Source organism: Macrobrachium nipponense, chromosome 4, assembly GCF_015104395.2.
Source record: "Macrobrachium nipponense isolate FS-2020 chromosome 4, ASM1510439v2, whole genome shotgun sequence".
In the NCBI taxonomy this organism is placed as follows: domain Eukaryota; kingdom Metazoa; phylum Arthropoda; class Malacostraca; order Decapoda; family Palaemonidae; genus Macrobrachium; species Macrobrachium nipponense.
The window spans coordinates 48,488,947-48,504,289 of NC_061100.1; the positions used below are offsets into that span (position 1 = coordinate 48,488,947).

Genomic DNA, 15,343 nt, shown 5'->3' on the forward strand with positions numbered 1-15,343 from the left:
ATCTTTAAATCATCTATTGGTTCAACAAACGAACGTCAGAGATATCAATACAAAACAAAAAAAAAATTTAGAGGCACTCAAAACACAAGAACCCATCAGGTTTCAGCATTTCCCACATAATCACACTTCATGGTGAAAATAGCAGATGTTCCATAAGCCATCCTTAAACACATTACATATGGGCAAACAAAATCTGATCAGGCTTCACTTCTGTGATGACAGTGTTAATCTGAATAGACAATTATGAAAAAACCAAGTAGGTAACGACATCCATCAGTAAATATCTTGGAAACAGTAAATTTATAGATTTGAGTATGAGTTTCCTACATAGCATATTAAGGGAGGCTTCAAATCACAACATAAAAACTCCAGCATCAAGTAATGGATGAAACCAAAGTGATACCTTAGTTTTAAAAGGGGTGAATGGAGTTGATTAGAAGGCGTAGTACTGGGAATTATGTAGCAACCGCATCCAGATAAGGATGGATACATAAATCTTGTCATCTTTGGATTACCCAGCTCTCAGATGTGACTCCAAGTAGATGTAAGTGAACTACATCGGTCACAACCCAGTAAACCATTTTGGCTGATTGACAAAACCAACTGAGGGTAGCAGTGTATACAATACACTGTGGATAGAGGACGTCACCTCTCAGTTCACAAAGTCTGAAACAGATGATCTGGCACATGATCCAAAAAGGACACTGGCAGAGAAGGTGTGACTGCAAACTGGCTTGACCCGGTGAAGTGAACCTGATGCATAGGCGGGAATCGGTTGCCACCGTGGAATGGGACTGGAGACCCAACCATGTACTGTATACTCCAAGACAATCATGAACTAAAACCAAACAACTGACCTAGCCAACAGCATTAATGGGGGCACTGGCAACTGTCAGGTCAGTGCAACCTCGCTTGGTAAAGAGATCCCGAGATTTACAGTCTGATTCAGACCGTTATCATGCTACTGCAGAGAGAGGGGGATTCAGAAGTAATAAAAGGAAAAAGAGTAAGAGGAAGAAAAGGAACAGAACAGTAAACAACTCTCATTAACTTGTGGATTTAGAGATACAATGGGCCTTGGCCATTTTAACAATAATATGGATTTTAGTGGCTTTAGTGATATAGATGACTTTAGTGGCTTCAGTGATATGAAGGACTCTCGTGGTTTTAATGACATGAGTGATTTCAGTGGTTCTAGCAACCCAAATAATTCTAGTTTTAGAGGATTTAATGTACATGGAGATATTGGGGATAAGTCAGGGGCAGTGGAAGTGGGTGAAATCTGTGAAGTCCTTGATGGATTTAATAATTCTCATGACTTCAGTGGCTTTGCGGTTGGGGATGATCATAGTGCTCTTGGGGATGGCAACGGTGAAGGTAACAATAATGACAACGGTGCCAGCAGTGAGAATGTTGACGTTGCTAGTAGAGTAGAGGACGGTGTTGGTGAATTGGGTGGTAGTGGAGCTAGTCTAGACAATAGGGAGAGGAACATTTTTAATAACAGAAGCAGGATAAGAATAGCACATGGAATGTGAGGACAGTCAGCCACACCGGCAAATTTGAGGAGGTCGAGAAGGAAATGCTGTGAGTGAATCTGAGCATCCTGGGATTGAGTGAAATACGATGGAGAGGAGCAGGAAGGACAGAGAGTGAAGACCACAACCGTTACTTCTCTGGAGGAGATAGACTTGAGAGGGGAGTGGGTATTATGGTGAGTAAAGGTCCCCATACACTGAATGATTGTCGTTATTGACCCACACACAATATTCATACAGCATGAACGATCTCCGCACCGATTTTAGTCTGAGCAAAGATTGTCTCAAGAAGACATGGCATTATCTCTAGAAGAGATGCGCGCGATATCGTTATATCGGCAGACAAACCCATACATTGAACGATCTATGTATGACAGACTTAAGTCGCAAGCCAGCAACCTGGTTGTGACAGATTTCCGCTAAGATCATTCAGACACGAAGCTCCGCCCACTTTTGCATTCAGACAAGCCCATACACAGTGTTTTTGCAAGCGATACAGACAGTCGTTCAGACAATCGTTCGGTGTATGGGGGCCTAAAGACAGTATCAGGGCACATTTTGGGATACTGGGCAGTGTCTGAGAGAGTAATTATGATGAAAATAAGGGGTCATCCATTCAACATTAGCTTCATCCAAGTTTATGAACCACCACTAGAGTGTGCAGAAGAGGAAGTTGATGAATTTTATGATCAAATAGCAGGGACATTGGAACAATGTAAATCACAGGAAATCACGATGGTGATGAGAGATTTTAATACAAAAGTGGGGAGTGACCGATTTGATGATCTGGTTGGACCGTTTGGACTGAGTGATTGTAATTTTAGAGGAGAGAGATTAATTTTATGGTGCGATGCAAATGAGTTGATGTTAACAAACACATGGTTCAAAAAACACCCTAGACTACGCTGGACATGGAAGAGCCCAGGAGAAGGATGTAAAAATCAAATTGACTACATAGCCTTGAATAAACGTTTTAGAAATGCTGTAATGGACACCAGAGCATTCCTGGGTGCAGATTGTTACAGCGATCATGTTCCAGTAGTGGCAGATATAGCCCTGAAATTGTTGAAAGTAAATAAGAAGAAAAAAGAAGAAAGATGACAAGTGAAACTTATCATAACAGATGAACAACTGAAAGAACAATACAGTGGATGGAAGTGTGTAACAGATACAAAGTTTTAAATAGTGAAGAACCTTTAGAAGGGGAAGAGGAACTGGATAGAGATTGGAGAAAGTTAAGGATAGCATTTACTGAACCAGCAAAATAATGGTACCTAAACAGGAAAGAAGAGGAAGACAGAGATAGATGACTAACTCAATATTAGACAGGATGGAGGAGAGAAGAAAAAACAAAGAAAACAACCCTCAGAGATATGAAGAACTAAACTTGGAAATTTGACACGTGTGTGATGCGGCAAAGGAAGATTGGTTTAATGAGCAGTGCAGGGAAGTGGAAGAACTGGAAAGACCGCATAAGATTGAGAGCATGCATAGAAAGATAAAGGAGGTAGTGGGAAGGAAAAGAGTAACAAGAGGTAATGTGATTAAAAGCCGTGAAGGAATAATTGTGATGGAAAGTGAAGAGGTTTTGAAACGTTGGGAAGAACATGTAAACGACCTTTTTGAAGGTAATAGGGGTGGAAAACCGAGACTACATATACCTATGCATGGACCTGATATACTAGACGATGAAATAATCAGTGTAATTAAAAGCTTTAAGAAAGGAAAAAGCCCAGGTAACGATCTGGGATTCAGAAAAATTGCAGAGTGGGCCAGGAAGATATATGATCCAGATTACAAACCAAAAGAGATGTACAAATCCATCTTCATAGCCATACCTAAGAAACCTGGTGCAGTCGAATGCAATCTATATAGGACCATCAGTTTAATGATCCAGATAACAAAAATAATTCTAAAAGTTTTTTTTTTCCAGAATAAAAAGAAAACTAAAGCCAGAAATCACAGAGGAACAATACGGATTTGTAAAGGAGAAAGGAACAAGAAATGCAATTTTCATCATGCGAATGTCAACAGAAAGAGCAATGGAAGTTCAGAAAGATAGATAGATAGATATATATAATATTATATATATATAGATATATATATATATATATATATATACATATACATATGTGTGTGTGTGTGTGTGTGTGTTTCATAGATTATGAAAAAGCATTTGATAGAGTGAGGCACACTGAGTTGGTAGAAATACTACAAAGAATAAACGTAGATAGCAAGGACATCCGACTCATTACCAACTTATACTGGAGTCAAATGGCATCAGTCAGCATTGACAACAACTTTATCAGGATGGTTGGAAATAAAGAGAGGAGTTCGCAAGGGATGTGTATTATCACCAGATCTGTTTGTAATATATGAAGAGATCATCTTAAGAAGTATAGAGGTTATGGAAGGGATTAAGATCGGAGGAGTAAATATTAATAACATCAGATACACAGATGATACCGTAATCATTGCGGACACAACTGAAAAATTGCATTCATTAGTAGAGACAGTTAACGGGGAGAGTGAAAAAATTGGACTGAAAATTAATGTAAGAAAAACGGAAGTTGTAGGTGCATCAAAGAATCAAGATCCACCAAATTGTAATATATTGATAAACAACTTAAGTATGAAACAAGCTAACAGTTTTGATTACCGGGGCTGTCTAGTAACACAAGATGAGAGAGCAAAACAAGATATTGAGAGGAGGATTCTGATAGCTAAAAACTTGTTTAAGAATATGAAAAATCTTTTTAACAAATAACAGAATTGGAACTCAAAGAAGAACAAGAGTTCTGAAAATGTATGTGTGGTCCACCCTCATGTATGGATCAGAGAGCTGGACAATCACCAGGGAATTGAAAGCCAAGTTGAATGCAGTGGAGATGTGGTTTTATAGAAGGCTGAGAATATCATGGACAGATAGAGTGACAAATAAGGAGTGGCTAGCAAGAATTGGAACACAGAGAGCCCTTGTAAGAGAAATCCGGAAGAGACAAATCAATTTTGTTGGACATATAATAAGAAGTGAGAAGATAGAGCATTTGTGCCTTCTGGAAGGATAGAGGGGAGGAGAGCGAGAGGTAGACAAAGAGTAAAATAATTGGACAGCTTGGTGGGAGACTTGGATGGAGATTACACTGTAAATCAACTAATACAAGCGGCTAGAGATCGACAGAGGTGGAAGCAAATGACAGCCAACGTCCAAGACACGTCACTTCTATAGATAGATAGATCCACAAGTATAAACTGTGCGTGTACGTATGTGTGTGTCAGTGTTTTATCTACACTGCACCACAAAACCGAATGATATATTAGCATAAAATATTGGGCTACAATTCATGCATTAAGCTTCCAGTGCATAAAATATGATTGACTAAACCAAGAGGAATAAATCCCTTTAAGTGAACAAGAAGAAAAAGAAATGAAAAGTAACGATGAACAAACAACGTTGAATAAGTATGAAATTTATAACAATCGATTGAATATTTGGTCGCATGATTTTGCTATGCTTATAAGCCAATCTCACATTTTTTTATGATAGAACTGAGAGAACTTACAATAAGGGTGTGAATGGGATCTTGTTCTCCAGTGATGATGACCACAAGTAGTGGTTTAGCCTTAAGTCATCACTCTGTGAGTTGATTCAAGCATGCCTCCTCTTGTTGGAGCTGATGGAATTGCTGTACATTGCCATGAGAAGAAGGCAAAACTTTTGACTCAAGTCTGTGTGCAGTGTGGTGAGTCCTTGTTTGTTGCCTTAGTCATGCTTTCCACACCTTAAGTTGCGTTCAGTGGCCTCCAGATTCAGAGAAGCACAAGCTTTTTTGTGGGTCTTGACGGTTGTGATGGCATAGATGCTAGAGGGACCCTTCTCGTTTTTATAAAGGCTGAATGATGTCATTGCTCCTGAAATTAATACGATTTTCATGCTAGTTAGACTGCTCTTAGAAGGGAGGGTAACATTGTTGCATTATCTAAGGAACTAAGTCTGTCCTCATGCCCATCAGGATATAGGCTAATGTCAGTTACCCCAGTATTATTCAAGGTTTTTGAGAAGCTGCTTTCTATGTATCTTTGTAAGTTTGTTAAAGATAATAACCTGCCACCAGCATTACATTTTGGATTTTGTAAAGACTTCAGTACTTGTGATGTACTCCTGTCAGTCAATACCATCTAGAAGAATGCTCTTGATGATGGTGCAGACACATTTGGTCAGTTTAGATTTTATAGTGCAACCTTTTATTGTGTAAAAACAGAAACACTTATCTGAAAGCTAAGATTATCGGGAATTTGTGAATCTTTTATTATTTCCCCTTAATTTTTAATAGTAACTTTAGTAATGTCACCACACTTCTTCTTCAGTGTAGTGTTCTTGGACCTTTGATATTTATCTATACGAGTGACTTGTGGCAAGGTCTGTATATGCCAATGATGCTACTCTTCTGTGTCATCCCATCTCTGAACCCTTGGTTTACTGTTGTAGAATCCTTGAAAAGAGATCTTGCATAAAGCTTAACCTTTCTAAAACATTTAAGTAAGATAGTTAATCGATTCATGACACTTTTGCCTCTGCATTCTGATATATGTTTAAATGGTACCTACAATTGTAAATGTCATTGACTTGAAGTTTTAGATTCAACTTTTGATAAACTGATTTTTGAAAAGCATTTTATGTAATTTTGCCTCCTCTGTTTCTCAGAAAATTTATAGCCTGTAGAAGTGTTTTTGAAAGTTTCATGAAGTAAATATTATATCCAGTGTGGTCTTTGCATGCCGACTCTCATCTGAAACCTGTGGCTAGAGTTAACTTTTCAGTCAAGTTTATTTTGCCACATCATAATATTGACTTTTGGCATATATGTAAAGAAAGTTCATTTTGTTTGTTGCATAAACTGAGCTGTTTTAGCTCACAACACTAGGTAGGCTGCTGCTACAACTGTTGTTTTTTAGTATTGGGTTTATTGACAGCACTTAGTAAAAGAAAAATGTAAAGTAGAGCTCATTCTCCCAGTGAACAACTACTTACTGAGTACATGCAACTCTTGCCCTCGAACTCTACTCATCTCCAACTCTCTTCATCATCACACTGCCAAAATGATGAAAAAGAACTGAATGAGGGAGAAAGATTCTCACCATCACTAAGAGTTTTCAGAGAGAGAACGAGAAAGTTCCCATAGTTAGTCAAATTGAGCACTTCAAGCTTCATTATTTAGCCACTAGGTTTGGCAGCCAGTTATATTATCACATAGCAAACCTGTGGTGACATGCTGACATGTCACTCAGGTTAACTGTCACAAGGTCCCTGACTACCTCCAACTACATTCCCATCAGCATGTATCAAAACAGGTCATAGTTAGTTGTCTCTAGACTTCCGTGTGTCTTTCTCTAAACTGGTGACTCCTCAGAGTGACCTGGTAAATCAGCATGGTTCTCACATAAACACCTTAGTGACTAACAGATTAAATGAACCCATGCCAACTAGAGAGAACAGCCATACCATGTTGAAAGCACCGTTTCTCGTCCTGCCAACTAAAGAAATCACTACCAGACTGAAGGCTCTTAAGTTCTGGCTTCCTTCTCTCTTCAGAGCACAATGTCATCAGGCACTAGCTCAGCAGACAAAGCATGGTTTTTGCAGAAAACTCGGACAATTCACAAACTCACTTCTGCCTTTTCTACCACTACAAGAAGGCACTAAAGGACTAAATACATCATTTAGCTCTTGCTTGCTCTTCCTGAAAATCCCAAAGCTTATCTTCAGTAGACCCAATCATGATTTTTACATCAAGCTAGGCAATCCTTTGACTCATTACTGCTATGCCTACCATTACAAAAACCCACTGATGGACTAAATACGACATTCAATTTCTGGCATCACTCTCTCTCAAAAACTCAGAATTGGCCAAGCTTGCCACAGTAAAGACAATCGTGTAAGGAAAAAGATCACACGTTGCTCACGGACAAACAAACACGAATGCCTCTATCTCTGTTTGCCTCCATTTTCAACTACTGAACTGCTTGTCTGGTTCTGGAGAACGGACACAATGACACAATTCCTCTTATCGCCACTACTTCAGCAAAGGAGGCAGGTCATTACCTAGAGTTTATTCCAGACGCCCTCATTCTGTGGATGGTATATTGCCTCAACTGGCTGGATGCTCCACAAGTGCATTCTGGAATGAACTCACTTCCCTGCTGATGCTCCCAGAACTTGGTGCTGACATATGCCCAGAAACAAGAAAAAATGTATTGGGAGGGAAATATGGCTTCACTGCCTACCAACCAACAACTGGGCCACCATCCCCAACACAGAAGATGGTTGAATTTCTGAAGGCCACCAAGGCCTTGTAACACATCACCACACCATATGCAAAACCAGGGATGACCAGGACTTGGACTAGGACCAAGACGACCAGACAGTCCAACAGAGTGTGTTGGAGCACCATACAAGCGGCAGCAGAAAAGGCGCCTTCACCCACCTCGAGGGGAGTTTCACATGTCTAGCAGTTCTGGAATATAGGCAGAGTAAGCCCATAGCTTGTATGTGTACTAGGATATAAAGCTGAGAGCTAATGTTATATAGTTCATATGAAAAGAATCCCAACAGTTGTACAAGATTTTAGCAACTATGGCTTTGACAGGAAATTTCACAGTTTTTATTACTCAATTTACCTTTGAGGGCAATGTAAAAGTCTTCAGGCACAGTTTTTACAGAGGGACCATTCATCTTGCTATCTCTAGTATCTTTGCGTTGGGTCTTTATTGTTAGTCAGTTTTCCAAAGTATCACCGGTGTGTTAAATTGATCATGTGTCATAGTTGGTATGTAGTGCTTATGGATAAATAATAACAAAATTAAATTAATAAAATATTAGTGTTAGTACTGCTGATTATCATTCTAATAATAATAGTTACAGGTAAGTGGCACAAATAAAATGGATCAATAATAGTAGCAAAATAATTTGTGTTATTGCAAAGTAGTTATAGTGGGTCAAGATTTTGAAGATAAAAATGATGGGTGGCCAATGTCAGTGATCAGTGAGTAGTCATTGTTAGTTGCTGTGCCTGTATTTTCTTCTAGTGTAAGAACTGCAACAGTGTGGGGGTTAGTGTTTTTACTACTGTGTGAGCACATGTTTATTGGAGTTAGTTAACCTAGCCACCGGAAGGGGGTTGGGTGGGTTGAGTCAGCCCAACTCGGCCCAACGCGGTCCTTAAAAAATCTGCCAAAACAGTTATGAAATGAGCCGTTCAGACTAGAAATGTGTCAAGGGAGGGAGGGAGGGAGCGCCTTTCAATACAGTAACCATAACAGGATTTACCTGGGAAGAAGTAATAAAATGTAGTTAAAGGGCTTGAAATGTTTGTTAAACTATAGAAAATAATGATAACTGCAGAATATTTCTAAGCTACAAAAGGCATCAGTTTCTTGGGTTCAAATCTCGCTCGGCATTGGTGGCGATCTACAGTGGATTTCCAGACGTGTTGAATGATTTTTATAAAAACCGTTTCATGCAGAATCATACATTGTATTTCTTGTTTTCCTGTCACTACGTGTTTATATCGATAATATTGATCAGGAACTGAGATAGATTTAGTCATTTTTCCCTGAATAATGCAATTCATATGACACCGAGACAAAGCTCTATAAAAACGTACTCATCATTGCTCGGAGAGAGAGAGAGAGAGAGAGAGAGAGAGAGAGAGTCGGATTATTGCACAAATTCCTGAGATTAAGGAGGAGGATGAGGGTCTCGATTTTAGGTAAATTTCAAAAAGAGAGGAAGTCTTGTTACTGCTCAGAGCTCTGAGAGAGAGAGAGAGAGAGAGAGAGAGAGAGAGAGAGAGAGAGAGAGAGAGAGATTGTTAACCAGAGTTCTGGGAGAGAGAGTGAAATTTTTATTATTTCTCAAAGCTGTGTGATAGGGTGTGGTAAGGAGAGATTCTTATTATTGGTTAAAGTTCCGAGATTAAGAGAGAGAGAGATTCTTGTAATTGGCCAAACTTCATCTACATATAGTTAAGCACTTACGTTGACAGAGATATACTGAGAGACAGAGAGAGTCAGTTTTGGCAAAGCTCAGCATCAGAGAGAGAGAGATTACCGAAATATATATATGCTCATCTGCATCAGCCGATACAATCAGGTAAGGAAAGAAAGAGCCGGAATCTGATTATGTTCCAGCGTCATCTGTGCTAACTGATAAGCGTATAATTTTACGCACAATTCAGAGCTCTGGTGCATTGACTAATTCACGTTATTTAACAGGCAGATAAGAAAACATCCTCATTCCCGGTATTTTTTAATATTACAGCTTTATCAACTAAGAGTCATTTAATTACACGGACACACACACATCACCGTGAAATGGTTCTCAGACAAATTATATATGTATGTGTGTGTATATATATATATATATATATATATATATATATATATATATGTCACGTATACATTACTGATTTTTAAGCATATATATATATATATATATATATATATATATATATATATATATAAAGAAGTCGCGTGCTTCTACTGCGATTTTTAAGTGCATATATATATAATAATATATATATATTATATATATAATATATAATATATATATATATATATATATATATATTATATATATATATACATACGTATATTATATATATATATATATGATATATAGATATATATATATATATATCGTATATATATATATCTATATATATATATATATATATATATTATATATATATATATATATATACTGAGAGAGAGAGAGAGAGAGAGATAGAGAGCAGATATGAGAGAGAGAGAGAGAGAGAGAGGAGCAGAGAGACGAGAGAGAGAGAGAGAGTTGTTACGGCAAGTCACATTCAGGAACTGATAACGAGTGTTTCTTTTAGGATGAGAGCGTTTTCCTTATCGCTGTTAACTTGTGGGGTACTATAACTTCTTAATGGAAGTTATCTGCTTCTTGTATAGATTTATTTGCAGGACAAAGCTACATGTGTTAATTGATCGACCAGGTTTCTTTCATTACGTTAGTATACAGTGGTACGGTGTGTTACATAAACCGGGTGGATGAATGTTACAATAGCGCAAATATCGTAGAGAAAACTTCAGTTGAAATCTACTATATTATGTTTGAAGAATGGTAACGAGCGATCATTCACAAGAGCACTGAAGTGAATGAAAATGTGTTTTAGGCGTGCTTTTGCAGTGGGCGCAAATGCTTCATGGTCGGGTTATGGTAAAGAATATGAAGCGTTGTAACTTCATTTTTACCCCCAAGAGGTAGTAGAGTCGGTCCTTGCTTATTTATGCTGCGATCTCTCCGAAAACCGTCTCTTCGTGTCGGTAATTTTCGTTTTTGTCTCCTTTGCTTTAAAAAGAATGGCTCTGTATAACCGCGTACTTTGACCTTATTCGTTGTTATAAATGAACTCTCTAAAGATAGAAGAAAAGGTAATTCAACACAACGCATAGCTTATACATCGAGACTAGTGCTGGTTACCAATATTCTTGAATGTCAGTAACTTTAATCATTCTACGACTTTTTGTGTTGTGTACTTGTTTTCTTATGCTAAGATATTAACTATTAAATAATTGTTATGAAGCTGAAAAGAACTCTCCCCCTGAGTAAATGAAGAAAACTAGAAAACGAAAGAAATGTAGTGACGTTTGGCACAAGCCAAGACCCATGTGATGACGTCATGGTCACGTGGTACAAATGGAGACCATGCAGGCGTAGGTTTGGAGCGCCGTACGAAGCCTGTGGTCTCTTGATTACACGTGTCCGATTTAGCTGTAACTGTGTATGAAATTGTCTGATGGTTGATTCAGGTGAGTGGTTGTTACCTTTAGAAGTGAAACATGTAGAAAAATGGCGGTAAAACCCCCCTTTCATTCTTTACGGTGAAAAGTTTTTGTAGCCGGACAGATCGGAGTGGTTGTAGCAGCAATGTGTTGTGAGTGTGTCGTTGAGAACCATCGCACGCTAGCATATAATCACGTTTCGAGCCAGAATTCTGGTTGTAACTTTCGTTCTTCAGGACAAACTGCAACGACTCCCTTTAGTTTATGAATTTTCCTTTCCCATGAGCCATAACACGAACTGGAAAGTTTTCCCCTTATTGAGTTATAGCGGAGTAAAGGCAGGTGTGTGTATAAGTGTCTGTAGTCTGAGGGGGATGGGTAATACCACTCCTAGCATTGGTTGGACCGAGTTTCGTCGTCAGTTAGCGCTGTATCTACGCGGCGAGCGGATGTCCTCCTACCGCAGCCGATTTGTCTCGCATCTTTTCGATTTCATTTATGCAGACGAAATACGTCCTTTGTCAACATGAGCGACTGTCTCGTTATCACGGGGCAAACATTTTGGGATTATTGACAGCTATCTTTTAAAAGTTAACAGCGTGCTCGGTACGGAAGGAACTAACTGATTGTTAGATGGTGTATTTCATTGAATAAATAAATGAGGACTTTCACCACCAACTCTTATTTTTTTTCCTAACGAAAGAATCTTCTGATGACGTATATGTGATTGGTTCAAACTTGCTTAGTTCGTGTGTGATAGTTTCAACGTGGACAATGTATCTCGGCACCGCGAATGAAGACTTAATAGTGAATGTACCATTTTCGCATATGGGAAGCAGACGAAGGTCTGTTTTTGTTATTTAGGTCTCGTTTGTAATGAAAGAGGAAAGAGCTTTCCGAGTACTGTTGATTCGCTGTCGGGACAGAGGTTATGAGAATTAACTAGACGAGGACACCCATAACTTTAACAACACAGCGCCTTCGTTTTGTTTCGTTTATTTCTGCTTAACATATGAACTAAGAGTTTTATAGAATGCTAAGTAAGCAGACGTTAGTGAGACAATGTGTAAGCTCATCCAAAGCAAGAAATCAGACCGAAATCGGAGATTGTATGAGATTTTACCCTTGTACAGAAAAAAATTATGAATTACTTAAAAACATGCAAAATCCACCTCAATGCCGGATTTTCGATCGGCGCCCTTAAGGAATTGACGTCGATGAATTGGTATAAGGCCTATCCAGGTTAATGAAGTAGTCAGTCAAGTCACCCAGGGAATTTTATGAAAAATATGGAAGCAGGCCCACAGCTGTTATTTCTGTTTTGTAAAAATAAAAAACAAAATTTTCCGTTCTGTTGGCAGTGGAATATTTAAGTCAATTTATTTTTATTACCTTTTACTGCTGAATGTTAGCGATGTCAGGTAATTATTAATATTAGTAATAATTTTCAGTTATGAAAGAAACAAGAAATCTCTGGAAAGGTTGGAAAGGTCTTTTTGGTCACATGAATTGAAATTTGGACCATTCTCTGGAGTGACGTTGACTGCATATGCATGTTGTTACCAAGATCATTTTTTGCCATTATACATACGTGTATATATATATATATATATATATATATATATATATAATGTGTGTAGTAAGTTTTTATATCTTAAGAACCGACCTACTTTCTCTTAGTTCATTCACAGAATTTTATTGTGCGAAACCGCGACCGTCATCGGTTGAGAGCGTTACGTTGATTGGAACATTTTAATGAAATGAAAAAAAATTATTACCACATCTGCTTTGAATAACTTCCGACAAAATATCAATGTGGCTAGTTGTTTTTCAAATCCCTCTGGGAGCTTCAAGTTGTGACGTTTTATGGGCAAAACTAATGACCAGGGATTTTTTTCTTGATGCCTTATATATCAGGAGTTGCTTATATTTATGTATTAGATATTTTCGGACTGATGAATGTATAAAAGTTGAGAGGGCGTTTTGCAGTGATACGGGTGTTTGAAAAATAACATTTATGTAAGCCTTTGCAAATATTCATGGTAATGAAAGTACCCAATTTTATCTAAATGGATCCGTGTAGGTTAATCTGCTGTGTTCTTTTGGTGAGGTCAAAGTAGCTATTCCGGTATCTAGGGCAAAGCGGTTAAAAATTTACGGTAAAATCACGTAAGTCTTCGTCACTCTTATTCAGGGTTAATATTAATCGTTGGCGTTAACCTCTCTCTCTCTCTCTCTCTCTCTCTCTCTATCTGTATATATATATATTTATATATATATATATATATATATATATATATAGATATATATATATATTATATATCTATATAATATATATTATGGTGGTTTTATATAAGACCAGTGATAAACATTTTCTAATGAATCTTTGACTAATATGCATATAGATTTACATGAACTAAAGTAGAAATATTGAGAGTCGGTCCTCAAATAGAATGGTTACCTTTATTTGACAGAAAATAAATTATGGCTTGTGTTTTCATTCAAGTAATGGAAAATTGCGTTTAATTAATTAGACCCAAAAGGAAATGTATAGCCTAGATCCACGCCTCCAAGGCTTCAGATACAAATTCCTTGGGGGTTAGGATGACGTCAGAGTACGCTAAATGCGTTTAGAAATCTGTTAACGAGACAAGTCTGTAGATTCCTCAAGGTGTCTTTTTACGATCTGGATGACTACTACGGAACTGGAGAGCCCGATGACTCTGCGTAGTAATCTCGTAGCAGCTCATGGCTGGTGACCCATATATATTACATCCACGGCTTTCATGTCGTCGTCGTCGATGTTGGCTAGGTCTAAGTTTTAACGTACTCATGTTGCCTCATGGCATTGGTTTACCGTAGTGAAAGCTAGGTGAAGAATAGCATTGCTGATATACACTTTGCTGATATACTAGCATTTAAGAGATGCTAGTATGTGACTTGTATGTACATTGTGGGGGACTTTTATTCTTTAATAAATAACTAGTTTCTGTGTAAGACCATTGGCATGATTCGGATGATACACACATTTTCCTAAATTAAAATGGACATCGTTATTGTTTGTTCAAGTAATGCAAGCCACAGATTTGCTGGATTCGTATTTCATAGACGATAAAATAAACTTAACTAAATTCCATCGTTCCCTCCAGGCAGTGACGTCAGGCAGGATTCGGATGATCTCCACGCCAAGTAACGTTTGTTTATAATTGTTTGAGGTTTAATGTTACATTTGATATGTGATATAAAAGGAACTAAGCTACAGGTATCAGTGTAACGTGTTCTTCATCACAGAATTAACTTGTGTGGTTAAATGGCTCAGCGGAACCATCTTTTATTCATGCTTAGTTCTGAGTGGACTTGAATAGACTCATAGGTTTCTCTGTGCCCGTAGTGAGAACTCTTCATTAAGTGGCATGTGTCAGGCTCACGGCAGAGGTATATCCTGTTTTACACAAAATCCTGTCAGAACTCTTCAAGGGTTACTACTTTCTTACTTATTAGGGTACAGGTGTTCTCGTCTCTTGTTCTTCATAAGGGCTTGAACGGTTTTGTTTTTAGCCTTACCTTTATTGTGGTTCACGATACCCTTGTGGTCAATATACTCGTATGCGAAGTCTGGTCCTTTCATTCAGTATTTGCCATTAGTAGGAGCGTCACCTGGTCTCTTAAAAGCCGGGGGTAGGGGGGCATACTGAAAATTATAGGTATGGTCAATATTGGCGAGCGAAGAAATGAACTTGATTTGGTGTGTTTTATTATCATATAAATACGAATGTATGGATGATATTAAGGGAGCATGTGATGACCGATTTATCAATATTAGTTAGACGAGTTAAAAATTCACAATTTATAGATTGGCTAAAATATGACACTACTCTTCTGTTTTATCGATTGGCTAAAATATGGCACTACTCTTGAGTGACATCCTCAATACAGTTTCAATTAACTCTATAGAAACTATGATCAGTATTTAATGTTACAAACTTTTATGG

The 15,343-nt window shown here is 37.9% G+C and overlaps 1 protein-coding gene across 6 annotated transcripts in view; it reads left to right on the plus strand.

Moving 5' to 3' along the window:
• Positions 1-15,343, plus strand: part of LOC135210920 (uncharacterized) — a 304,637-nt gene that overhangs the window by 189,541 nt on the left and 99,753 nt on the right. The window contains exon 1 of one of the 6 annotated variants that reach the window (XM_064243881.1): positions 11,247-11,378. The exons of 2 other annotated variants lie outside the window; for them this stretch is intronic. The gene's annotated coding sequence lies outside the window, so the exon portion shown is untranslated. Of the gene's footprint in view, positions 1-11,246; positions 11,379-11,781; positions 11,958-14,142; positions 14,164-14,508; positions 14,541-15,343 lie in introns of those variants that run through there. 3 more of the 6 variants (XM_064243885.1, XM_064243886.1, XM_064243883.1) reach the window with 3 other exon arrangements.